The 10,482-nt window shown below is 38.9% G+C and overlaps 1 non-coding gene across 1 annotated transcript; it reads right to left on the reverse strand.

Annotated features, from left to right (window-relative positions):
• Nucleotides 1-9,638: 9,638 nt before the first annotated feature.
• Nucleotides 9,639-9,742, reverse strand: LOC112731834 (small nucleolar RNA R71). The gene has a single exon (XR_003167590.1). It is a non-coding gene; the product is annotated as a small nucleolar RNA R71 (small nucleolar RNA).
• Between the last annotated feature and the right edge of the window lie 740 nt (nucleotides 9,743-10,482).

The following is a 10,482-nucleotide window of genomic DNA, read 5'->3' on the forward strand; positions in this document are numbered from 1 at the left end:
TTACCCTTGCCTTTTGGTTTAAAGGTTTATTGGCTTTTTCTGCTTGCTTTCTCTCTTTTTTTTTTCGCCATTTTTTTTTCGCAAGCTTCGTATTCACTGCTTTTTCTTGCTTCAAGAATCAATTTTATGATTTTTCGGATTATCTATAACATTTCTCCTTTTTCATTATTCTTTCAAGAGCCAACAATTTTAACATTCATAAACAACAAATTCAAAAATATGCACTGTTTAAACATTCATTCAAAAAACAAAAAGTATTGCCACCACATCAAAACAATTAAACTAATTTTAAGATAGAATTCGAAATCATGTACTTCTTGTTCTTTTGCAAAAAACATTTTTCATTTAAGAAAGGTGAAGGATTCATAGGACATTCATAGCTTTAAGACATAGACACTAGACACTAATGATCATGTAATAAAAACCAAACATAGACAAAACATAAAGCATAGAATTCGAAAAATAGAAAAATAAGAACAAGGAAGTTAAAGAACGGGTCCACCTTAGTGATGGCGGCTAGTTCCTCTTCTTGAAGATCCCATGGAGTGCTTTAGCTCCTCAATATCTTTTCCTTGCCTTTGTTGCTCCTCCCTGATTTTATGGAGGATAATGGAGTGCTCTTGTTGAGGTCCATGAGTGGGCTCTATTGTCTGCTCCATCCTCTTTCTAGTGATGGGCTTTTGAGATGAATCTCTCCATCTTTCATGACTCAAAGTTGGAAGCAACTGCCTTCCCTTTCCTCTTCCTAGAGGTTTCTCCGGCCTTAGGTGCCATTAATGGTTATGGAAAGCAAAAAGCTGAGCTTTTCCACACCAAACTTAAAAGCTTTGCTCGTCCTCGAGCAAAATAAGATAGAAAGGAGTAGAAGAAGAATGATGCAATTAATTTTGAAAACTTATTACTGTATACAAGAAAAATTAAGAAGATTTGAAAAGAATTTGAAAAGATATGTAAGTTTTGAAAACGTTTTGGAAGGAATTGAAAAGAATTAAAAAGAGAATAAAAAATTGGAAAGATTATTAATTTTTGAAAATAGAAATTGAAAGATGAAAGTTTAAAATATGTTTGATGCAAAAAATTATGAATTAAAACATGAAAAATTGAAAAAAATTCGAATTGGAAACAAAATTACCTCCCTTGTGTCATCCTGGCGTTAAACGCCCAGAATGCTATCTATTCTGGCGTTTAACGCCCACTTGACTGCCTCTTTGGGCATTTAATGCCCAGCCAGATACCCTAGCTGGTGTTAAACGCCAAGAATCCTTCTTTACTAGGCGTTTTTCTGAACGCCCAGAATGCTGTCATTTCTGGCGTTAAACGCCCAGAATGCTGCCCATTCTGGTGTTTAACGCCCAGAAAGCTGCCTGCATGGGTGTTAAACGCCCATTCTGCTATCCTTACTGGCGTTTAAACACCAGTAAGCCTGTCCTCCAGGATGTGCTATTTTTGATGCTATTTTTATTCCACTTGAATTCTGTAGCTGTTTTTGTGACTCCACATGATCATCAACCTAAAGAAAACATAAACTAACAATGGAGAATGAAATGAAAAATTAATTATCATGGATAAATAAGATTGGGTTTCCTCCCAATAAGCGCTTCTTTACTGTCTTTAGCTGGACTTTTACTGAGCTTTTCATTTAGTCTCAATTTTGAGTATTCTTGCTCAACATTGCCTGCAAGATAATGTTTGTGCTTATTGTACTCTTTAGGTATGAATCTCACAGCTTTATAGTTTGCAATGTCTGCAAACCAAGGTACTTCCTGAATGGAAAAGAGTTGCTCATCCAGGAAGGTTTCAGAGATCTCAGTAGGAGGAGGGGACACCTCTGCTACTGGTTCTATCCAGGACAGGTGATCAGCTACTTGGTTTTTTGTCCCCTTTCTGTCTCTTATTTCTATATCAAACTCTTGTAGAAGCAATACCCATCTTATGAGTTTGGGTTTTGAATCCTGTTTTGTGAGGAGATATTTTAGAGCAGCATGGTCAATGTACACAATCACTTTTGATCCCACTAAATAAGATCTGAACTTGTCAATGGCATAAACCACTGCAAGCGACTCCTTTTCTGTGGTTGTGTAATTCTTCTGTGCGTCATTCAAAACACGGCTAGCATAGGAAATGACATGCAGAAGCTTGTTATGCCTCTGTCCCAATACTGCACCAATGGCATGGTCACTGGCATCACACATTAGTTCGAACGGTAATGTCCAGTCTGGTGTAGAAATGACTGGTGCTGTGACCAGCTTAGCTTTCAGAGTCTCAAACGCCTACAGACACTCTGTGTCAAAGACAAATGGTGTGTCAGTAGCTAGCAGATTGCTCAGAGGTTTTGTAACTTTTGAAAAATCCTTTATAAACCTCCTATAGAATCCTGCATGCCCCAGAAAGCTTCTGATTGCCTTAACATTGGCAGGTAGTGGTAATTTTTCAATTACCTCTACCTTAGCTTGATCCACCTCTATTCCCTTGTTCGAAATTTTGTGCCCAAGGACAATTCCTTCAGTCACCATAAAGTGACATTTTTCCCAGTTTAAAACTAGGTTAGTCTCTTGGCACCTTTTCAGAACAAGTGCTAGATGGTCAAGACATGAGCTGAATGAGTCTCCAAATACTGAGAAGTCATCCATGAAGACTTCCAAAAATTTTTCTACCATATCAGAGAAGATAGAGAGCATGCACCTCTGAAAGGTTGCAGGTGCATTACACAGACCAAATGGCATCCTTCCGTAGGTAAACACTCCAGATGGACATGTGAATGTTGTTTTCTCTTGGTCCTGAGGATCTACTACAATTTGATTGTAACCTGAATAGCCATCCAAAAAGCAGTAGTATTTATGGCCTGATTGTCTCTCTAGCATCTGGTCTATGAATGGTAAAGGAAAATGATCCTTCCTGGTTGCTGTATTGAGCCTTCTGTAGTCAATACACATACGCCACCCTGTAATTGTTCTTGTAGGAACCGGTTCATTCTTTTCATTATGAACCACTGTCATTCCTCCCTTCTTGGGGATAACATGGACAGGACTCACCCAGGGGCTATCAGAAATAGGATAAATAATCCCAGCCTCTAGTAACTTAGTGACCTCTTTCTGCACCACCTCTTTCATGACGGGATTTAGCCGCCTCTGTGGTTGAACCACTGGCTTAGCATCATCCTCCAATAGGATCTTGTGCATGCATCTGGCTGGACTAATGCCCTTAAGATCACTTATGGACCACCCAATAGCTGTCTTGTGTGTCCTTAGCACCTGAATTAGTGCGTTCTCTTCCTGTGGCTCTAAAGCAGAGCTTATGATCACGGAAAAAGTGTCATTTTCTCCCCGAAATGCATATTTCATGGATGGTGGTAGTGGTTTGAGCTCGGGTTTAGGAGGCTTCTCCTCTTCTTGAGGAGTCTTCAGAGGTTCTTCTGTTTTCTCTGGTTCCTCCATATCATGCTGAACATCTTTAAAAATGTCTCTAGCTCTGATTCGAGACTCTCAGTCATATTAACCTCTTCCACCAGGGAGTCAATAATATCAACGCTCAAGCAGTCTTTTGATGTGTCTGGATGCTGCATAGCTTTGACAACATTTAACTTAAACTCATCCTCATTGACTCTCAGGGTTATCTCTCCTTTTTGGACGTCAATGAGGGTTCGTCCAGTTGCTAGGAAAGGTCTTCCTAGAATGAGAGTTGCACTCTTGTGCTCCTCCATTTCCAGTACTACAAAGTCAGTAGGGAAGGCAAATGGCCCAACCTTGACAATCATGTCCTCAATTATGCCTGATGGGATTTTAATGGAGCCATCAGCAAGTTGGAGACATATCCGGGTTGGTTTAACTTCGTCAGTCAAACCAAGCTTTTTGATAGTGGATGCAGGTATTAGGTTGATACTTGCCCCAAGATCACATAGAGCTGTAATCATCCTCTAATGTGCATGGTATCATAAAGCTTCCGGGATCTTTAAGCTTCTCTGGTAAGCTTTTCAGAATGACTGCACTGCATTCTTCAGTGAGGAAAACTTTTTCAGTTTCTCTCTAATCCTTCTTATGACTTAAGATATCTTTCATGAACTTAGCATAAGAGGGTATTTGCTCAAGTGCCTCTGCAAACAGAATCTTTATTTCAAGAGTCCTGAGATAGTCTGCAAAACGGGCAAATTGTTTATCCTGTTCCGCTTGGCAGAGTTTCTGAGGATAAGGCATCTTGGCTTTATATTCTTCAACCTTAGTTGCTGCAGGTTTACTTCCTACAGAAGTAGTTGGAGAGGCCTGCCTAAGGGGTTGTTATCAGCACTTGCAGGTGTCTGATCCCCCATTGGTGTTTGAACGCCAGAATTGGGTGCTGTATGGGCGTTTAACGCCAGATTGCCACCCTTTTCTGGCGTTTGGACGCCATACTTGGCTATCCACTAGGCGTCCAACGCCAATTTCTTACCCTTTTCTGGCGTTTGAACACTAGAATCCTTCCTCTCTGGGCTCTTACTGTCCTCAGAGGGATTTTGGGTAGTGGTTTGGTCATCCTCTGTCAGCTGTTCCTTTCTTGGCTTTCTGCTGCCTTGAGTTGAAACATTCAATGTCTTCCCACTCCTTAAATGAACAGCTTGGCACTCTTCTGTTATCTGTTTAGATAACTGTTGTCTTGTCTGATTTAATTGTGCTTCCATATTCTTGTTAGCTTTTTCAGTGTCTTGTAGCATCTCTTTAAATTCTGCTAACTGTTTTGTTATAAAAAGCAATTGCTGATTGAGTTCAGCAACTTGTTCTGGAGGACTAAGTTCAGTGGATACTACTTTAGCCTCTTCTTTCATGGAGGACTCACTACTTAAGTACAGGTGCTGATTTCTAGCAACTATATCAATGAGCTCTTGAGCCTCTTCAATTGTCTTCCTCATATGTATAGATCCACCAGCTGAGTGGTCTAGAGATATCTGGGCCTTTTCTATAAGCCCATAGTAAAAGATGTCTAACTGCACCCATTCTAAAAACATTTTCAGAGGGGTATTTCCTTAGCATCCATCTATACCTCTTCAATTGATTCAGGAATTTGTCTGATAATTGTTTTCATGTTCTTATGCTTGCTGTGGGTTGGTTATTTAACCACCCCTTAGCTTGATCTTTTATAGCAAATGGAAACAGTAATAATCTGTAGACATCCTGATCCACTTCCTTATCACGTACTATGTCAGTAATTTGTAAGAACTGTGCCAGAAACTCAGTAGGTTCTTCCTGAGGAAGACCGAAATACTGGCAATTTTGCTGTACCATGATAATGAGCTGAGGGTTTAGCTCAAAATGGTTAGCTCTGATGGGCGGTATACAGACACTACTCCCATATGAAGCAGTAGTGGGGTTAGCATATGACCCCAGAGTCCTTCTAGACTGTTCATTTCCACTTAGGTCCATGATGGAGAAAGGGAGATGATGTGGATTGTGAATAAAAATTTAATTCCCCTTTTTTTTTTGAATTTAACGAAATTAAAAATAAAATAAATAAATAAAATGATGCAACTTTCGAGAATAAATTAAAAAAAGAAAAAGAAATAAACAAAATTAGAAAACTAAATTAATTAATTAATTAAAAAGATTTGAAAATTTTTGGGTTTGAGATTAGAAAAGATAAGATAAGTTAGGTACGAGAAGATAAGGAATTTAAGAGAAGATAGGTTTTTAAATTAAAAAGTTTTGAAATTTGAAATTTTGAATTTTGAATTTTGAAAAAGTCAACAATATAAGATAAGGATTTGAAAAAAAAGTTTTAAATTTTGAAATTTGAATTTAAATTTTGGAATTTTATTGAAATTTGAAATTTGAATTTGAAACAAGATAAGATAGAATTTTAAAGATCAAATAAGGAGAATTATCAAGAACAATTTGAAGATCAATAAAGAACTAAGAACATATAATTCGAAAAATTGAAAGGAAAATAAAATCATGCAATTGACACCAAACTTAAAACATAAAACTAAACTCAAACAGAAGACTAAATTATGAAGTTATTGGTTTTTTTTTTAATTTTCAAAAATAGTTTAGAAAAATAAAATAAGGATTTTAAAATTTTAACCCAAAACAATAATAGAAGACTCAATGTTAGTGACTCTAAACCAAAAAGACAAATTTTCCTAATCTAAGCAACAAAATAAACCATTAGTTGTCCAAACTTGAACAATCCCCGGCAACGGCGCCAAAAACTTGGTGCACAAAATTGTGATTACACTTTTCACAACTCCGCACAACTAACCAGCAAGTGCACTGGGTCGTCCAAGTAATACCTTACGTTAGTAAGGGTCGATCCCACGGAGATTGTCAGCTTGAAGCAAGCTATGGTTATTTTGTAAATTTTAGTCAGGAGATTAATGATAAAAGTGATTATATTTATGAAAAATAATTAACATGAAATAAATAGTACTTGTGATTCGGTAATGGGAAACAGGATGAGGTTCCAGAGATGCTCTGTCATTTGAATCTCTGCTTTCCTACTGTCTCCTTGATGCCAGGGCATCTTGGCCAGTTTCACTGACCTTTTCTTTACTGTTTTTAGGGTAGTTTCATGCATTTCTTTAGGAAATAAGCCAGTTTTGGGTAGATATTCACCTACACCTTGATTCAAGCATACATTGTGCATTTTACATTATTTCATGAGGATTTTGCATGAATTTAGTGACAAATTGTATGCTACATTACCCATGACTTGGACTAGAACTTTGATGAACTCTGTTGCTTGATTTCAAGACCAAAGGAAGCAAGGAAAGGGAGGTAACTTGCAAGGTTAATGAGAAAAGTGATTGTCAATAACACTCTCAAAGCCATCATTGCCCACGTTAAGAGTCACGTTAACTAAGTTAACGTGCACTCTAACGTGAAGAAGGGAAGTTGAGCCAACGTTATTGACACTTAACATTGTCACTAACATTGGCAAACACTCATGAGTGGCCACGTTAGATCCCACGTTAACGTAGTTAACGTGGCCTCTAACGTTAAAGGGGGAAGAGAAGCCAACGTTAGTGACATTCAACATTGTCACTAACGTTGGCCTAAGGATGCAACACACCACGTTAACTCCCACATTAACTTGGTTAACGTGGGAGCTAACGTAAGAAGTGAGAGTTGTCGACAACGTTAGTGACACTCAACATAGTCACTAACATTGGAAGCAACCACACAACCCCCAAGGAGCCACGTTAACTTAGTTAACGTGGAAGCTAACGATGAGGAATGAATGATGAGCCAACGTTAGTGACACTCAACATTGTCACTAACGTTGGGATGGCTAAGAATGGCCACGTTAGAAGCCACGTTAACCTAGTTAACGTGGACTCTAATGTGATATCTAGGGGCACATTGGAACGTTAGTGACAATGTTGAGTGTCACTAACATTCTCGAAGTTTGGCAAGGCAACGTTAGAAGCCACGTTAACCTAGTTAACGTGGGCTTTAACGTGAAGCAAAAAGGGGCACACTGGAACGTTAGTGACAATGTTGAGTGTCACTAACGTTCTCGAAGGTTGGCAAGGCCACGTTAGAAGCCACGTTAACCTAGTTAACGTGGGCTCTAACGTGAGGCAAAGGGGTACATTGGAACGTTAGTGAAAATGTTAAGTGTCACTAACGTTCTCGAACTTATACTTTCACTAAATATTAACACCCCTAACGCCCTGAGCTAAAGTCTCTGCCCACTTAGCACTTTCTCTCTGCAAGTAAAACCAAGCCCAAATGAAGAAAAGAACTGCTTCAAACTCAAGATCCAAAGGTCCAAGACTTGAAGAGCCAACTAGAAGCTGAGAGAAATAGTATATATAGGAGTAGCTTTGAATTGTTAAGGAGTTCTGGAGGCTGGAAAAAGAGAACTACTCTCTGTATTTTACTTTCTCTGCATTTTCTAGTTTTATGATGTATTCTCCATCTTTGTTTTCATTTTCAAGAGCTATGAACAACTAAACCCCTTTCATTGGGTTAGGGAGCTCTGTTGTAATTTGATGGATCAATACTAATTTTCATTATTCTTCTTCTATCTTTTCTCTTGATTTTACTTGAAAGCTTTCGATCTTCATCCAATTGAGTAGTTATCTTGGAAAAGAAGCTATTCAAACTTGGATCTCTTTTGAACCTTGAAAGAGGAATGAAGAGATCAAGCTAGAAATACTTTCTCATGCTGGACCAAATTGGGTTTGGATGGGTATGTGACTATAACCCTCTCAATACTTGATTTGGGAAATGCATGTGGTATAATCAGTGACCATACTTCATCTCTTCTCATGAGCAATTGACCAAGGAATTGGCTATTGATCAAGACTTGAGATATTGAATTGCAAGAAATTGTAATTCAATCAATTAAGATTGCCAAGGAGATCAATGAGTGCATTGATTGAGGAAGAGATGAAAATGAACTTGATCCGGAGAATTGCAACATCTCCTAAGCCCAATAAACTCCCCATCTCTGATCTTACCCATTCTCTTTAATTTCTGCCATTTACTTTTATGAGCAAATCCCCCATTCCCATTTACAATTCTGCAATTTATTTTCAGTCATTTACTTCCAGTCCTTTAATTCTAGCATTTACTTTTCTGTTATTTACATTCCCGCCATTTTATTTTCTGTAACTCTCAACCCAAATTCTAGATTCGCTCAACTAGAACATTCTTCTAATTAAAGTTGCTTGATCAATCAATCCCTGTGGGAGTCGACCTCACTCTATTGTGAGTTTTTACTTGACGACAAATTTGGTACACTTGCCGAAGGGAGATTTGTTGCGAGACAAGTTTTCCGTGCATCAAGTTTATGGCGCCATTGCCGGGGATTGATTGTGCATCAACAATGATTAAATTGGAAAATCACTAGATTGAGCATTTTTATTTTGTGAATTTCATTTTCTGTTTGAGTGATTTACTTTTTGTTTTAGTTAAACTTCTTCCTTTCCCCCTCTACTCTTTTGTTTTTCTTTGTTATTTTCAATTCTGTTTGCTAACCCACTAACTGTTTGATATATTGCATCACCCACAACTAACAGTAATTCTGACACAAATACTTTCTGCACCTAGCTTTTCTTGCTTGCACTTGATGGTTGTATGACAGGGAGAAGAAGCGGGGCTTCAACTTCCTTTGATTCTGAACCAGAGAGGACCTTCTTTAGATTAAGGAGGGAGGCAAGAGGAAAGAAAGTGGTTGGTGCTGAGGAAGAAGAGGAATTCTTTGAACCAGACATGGAAGACAACATGGAAAACCATCATGAAGAAGAAGATCACAACCATGGGGGAGGAGGTTGAGCAAATCATGCTGGGGAGGATAGAAGAGTTTTGGGTTCCTACATCAATCCAAACCCAGGCAATTGTGGAAGTAGCATCCAAAAGCCAACAATCCATGCCAACAACTTTGAACTTAAACCACAGCTCATCACCCTTGTTCAGAACAACTGCTCGTTTGGAGGAGGTGTTCAAGAAGACCCCAATCAACATCTAACCACCTTCCTGAGGATATGTGATACAGTGAAGTCTAATGGTGTTCATCCTGACACCTATAGACTGCTCTTGTTTCCATTCTCACTTAGGGACAAAGCAGCCAAGTGGCTGGAATCTTTCCCAAGGGAAAGCTTGACAACTTGGGAAGACGTGGTGAACAAATTCTTAGCAAGATTTTACCATCCTCAACGAATCAATAGGCTGAGAGCTGAGGTCCAAACTTTCAGGCAACAAGATGGTGAGACTCTATATGAAGCATGGGAGAGGTTCAAGGACTTAACAAGGAGGTGTCCACCTGACATGTTCAACGAATGGGTGCAGCTGCACATTTTCTATGAAGGGCTCTCTTATGAGTCAAAGAAGGCCGTAGACCATTCATCCGAAGGATATTTGAACAAGAAGAAAACTATTGAGGAAGCCATAGATGTTATTGAAACAGTAGCAAAGAATGACTACTTCTATGCTTCCAAAAGAGGGAACACAAGAGGAGTAATGGAGCTAAATAATGTAGATGCTCTGTTGGCCCAAAACAAGCTCATCACCCAGCAGCTGGCTGACCTCACCAAGAAGATGGAGAGGAACCAAGTAGCAGCAATCTCCACCTCATCAACAACCCAAGAAGGAGTGAATGAAGAAGCAGAGGGTAATCAGGAGCAAGCCAACTACATTGGGAATTCACCAAGGAAAAACTATGATCCATACTCCAAGACCTACAATCCTGGATGGAGAAACCACCCAAACTCTGGGTGGGGGAGTGAGCAAGATCAAAACCAAGACCAGAGACGTTACAACTCCAACAACAGCACTTCTCCACACGCCTATCAAAACCAAAACATCACATCTGCTCCGAATCACCCATCAATTGATGACAAGCTCTCTAAGATCGAAACCTTAATTGAAGGAGTATGCAAAGACATTCGAAACAGTAAAGCATTCAGAGAGGAAGTGCAGTCAAACATGCAAAATCAAAATGCTGCCATCAAGAAACTAGAGACACAAATCAGCTATCTGTTTAAGCAGCTTCCTAACCACAACTTTTGCT

Source organism: Arachis hypogaea, chromosome 12 (genome assembly GCF_003086295.3).
Source record: "Arachis hypogaea cultivar Tifrunner chromosome 12, arahy.Tifrunner.gnm2.J5K5, whole genome shotgun sequence".
NCBI lineage: Eukaryota > Viridiplantae > Streptophyta > Magnoliopsida > Fabales > Fabaceae > Arachis > Arachis hypogaea.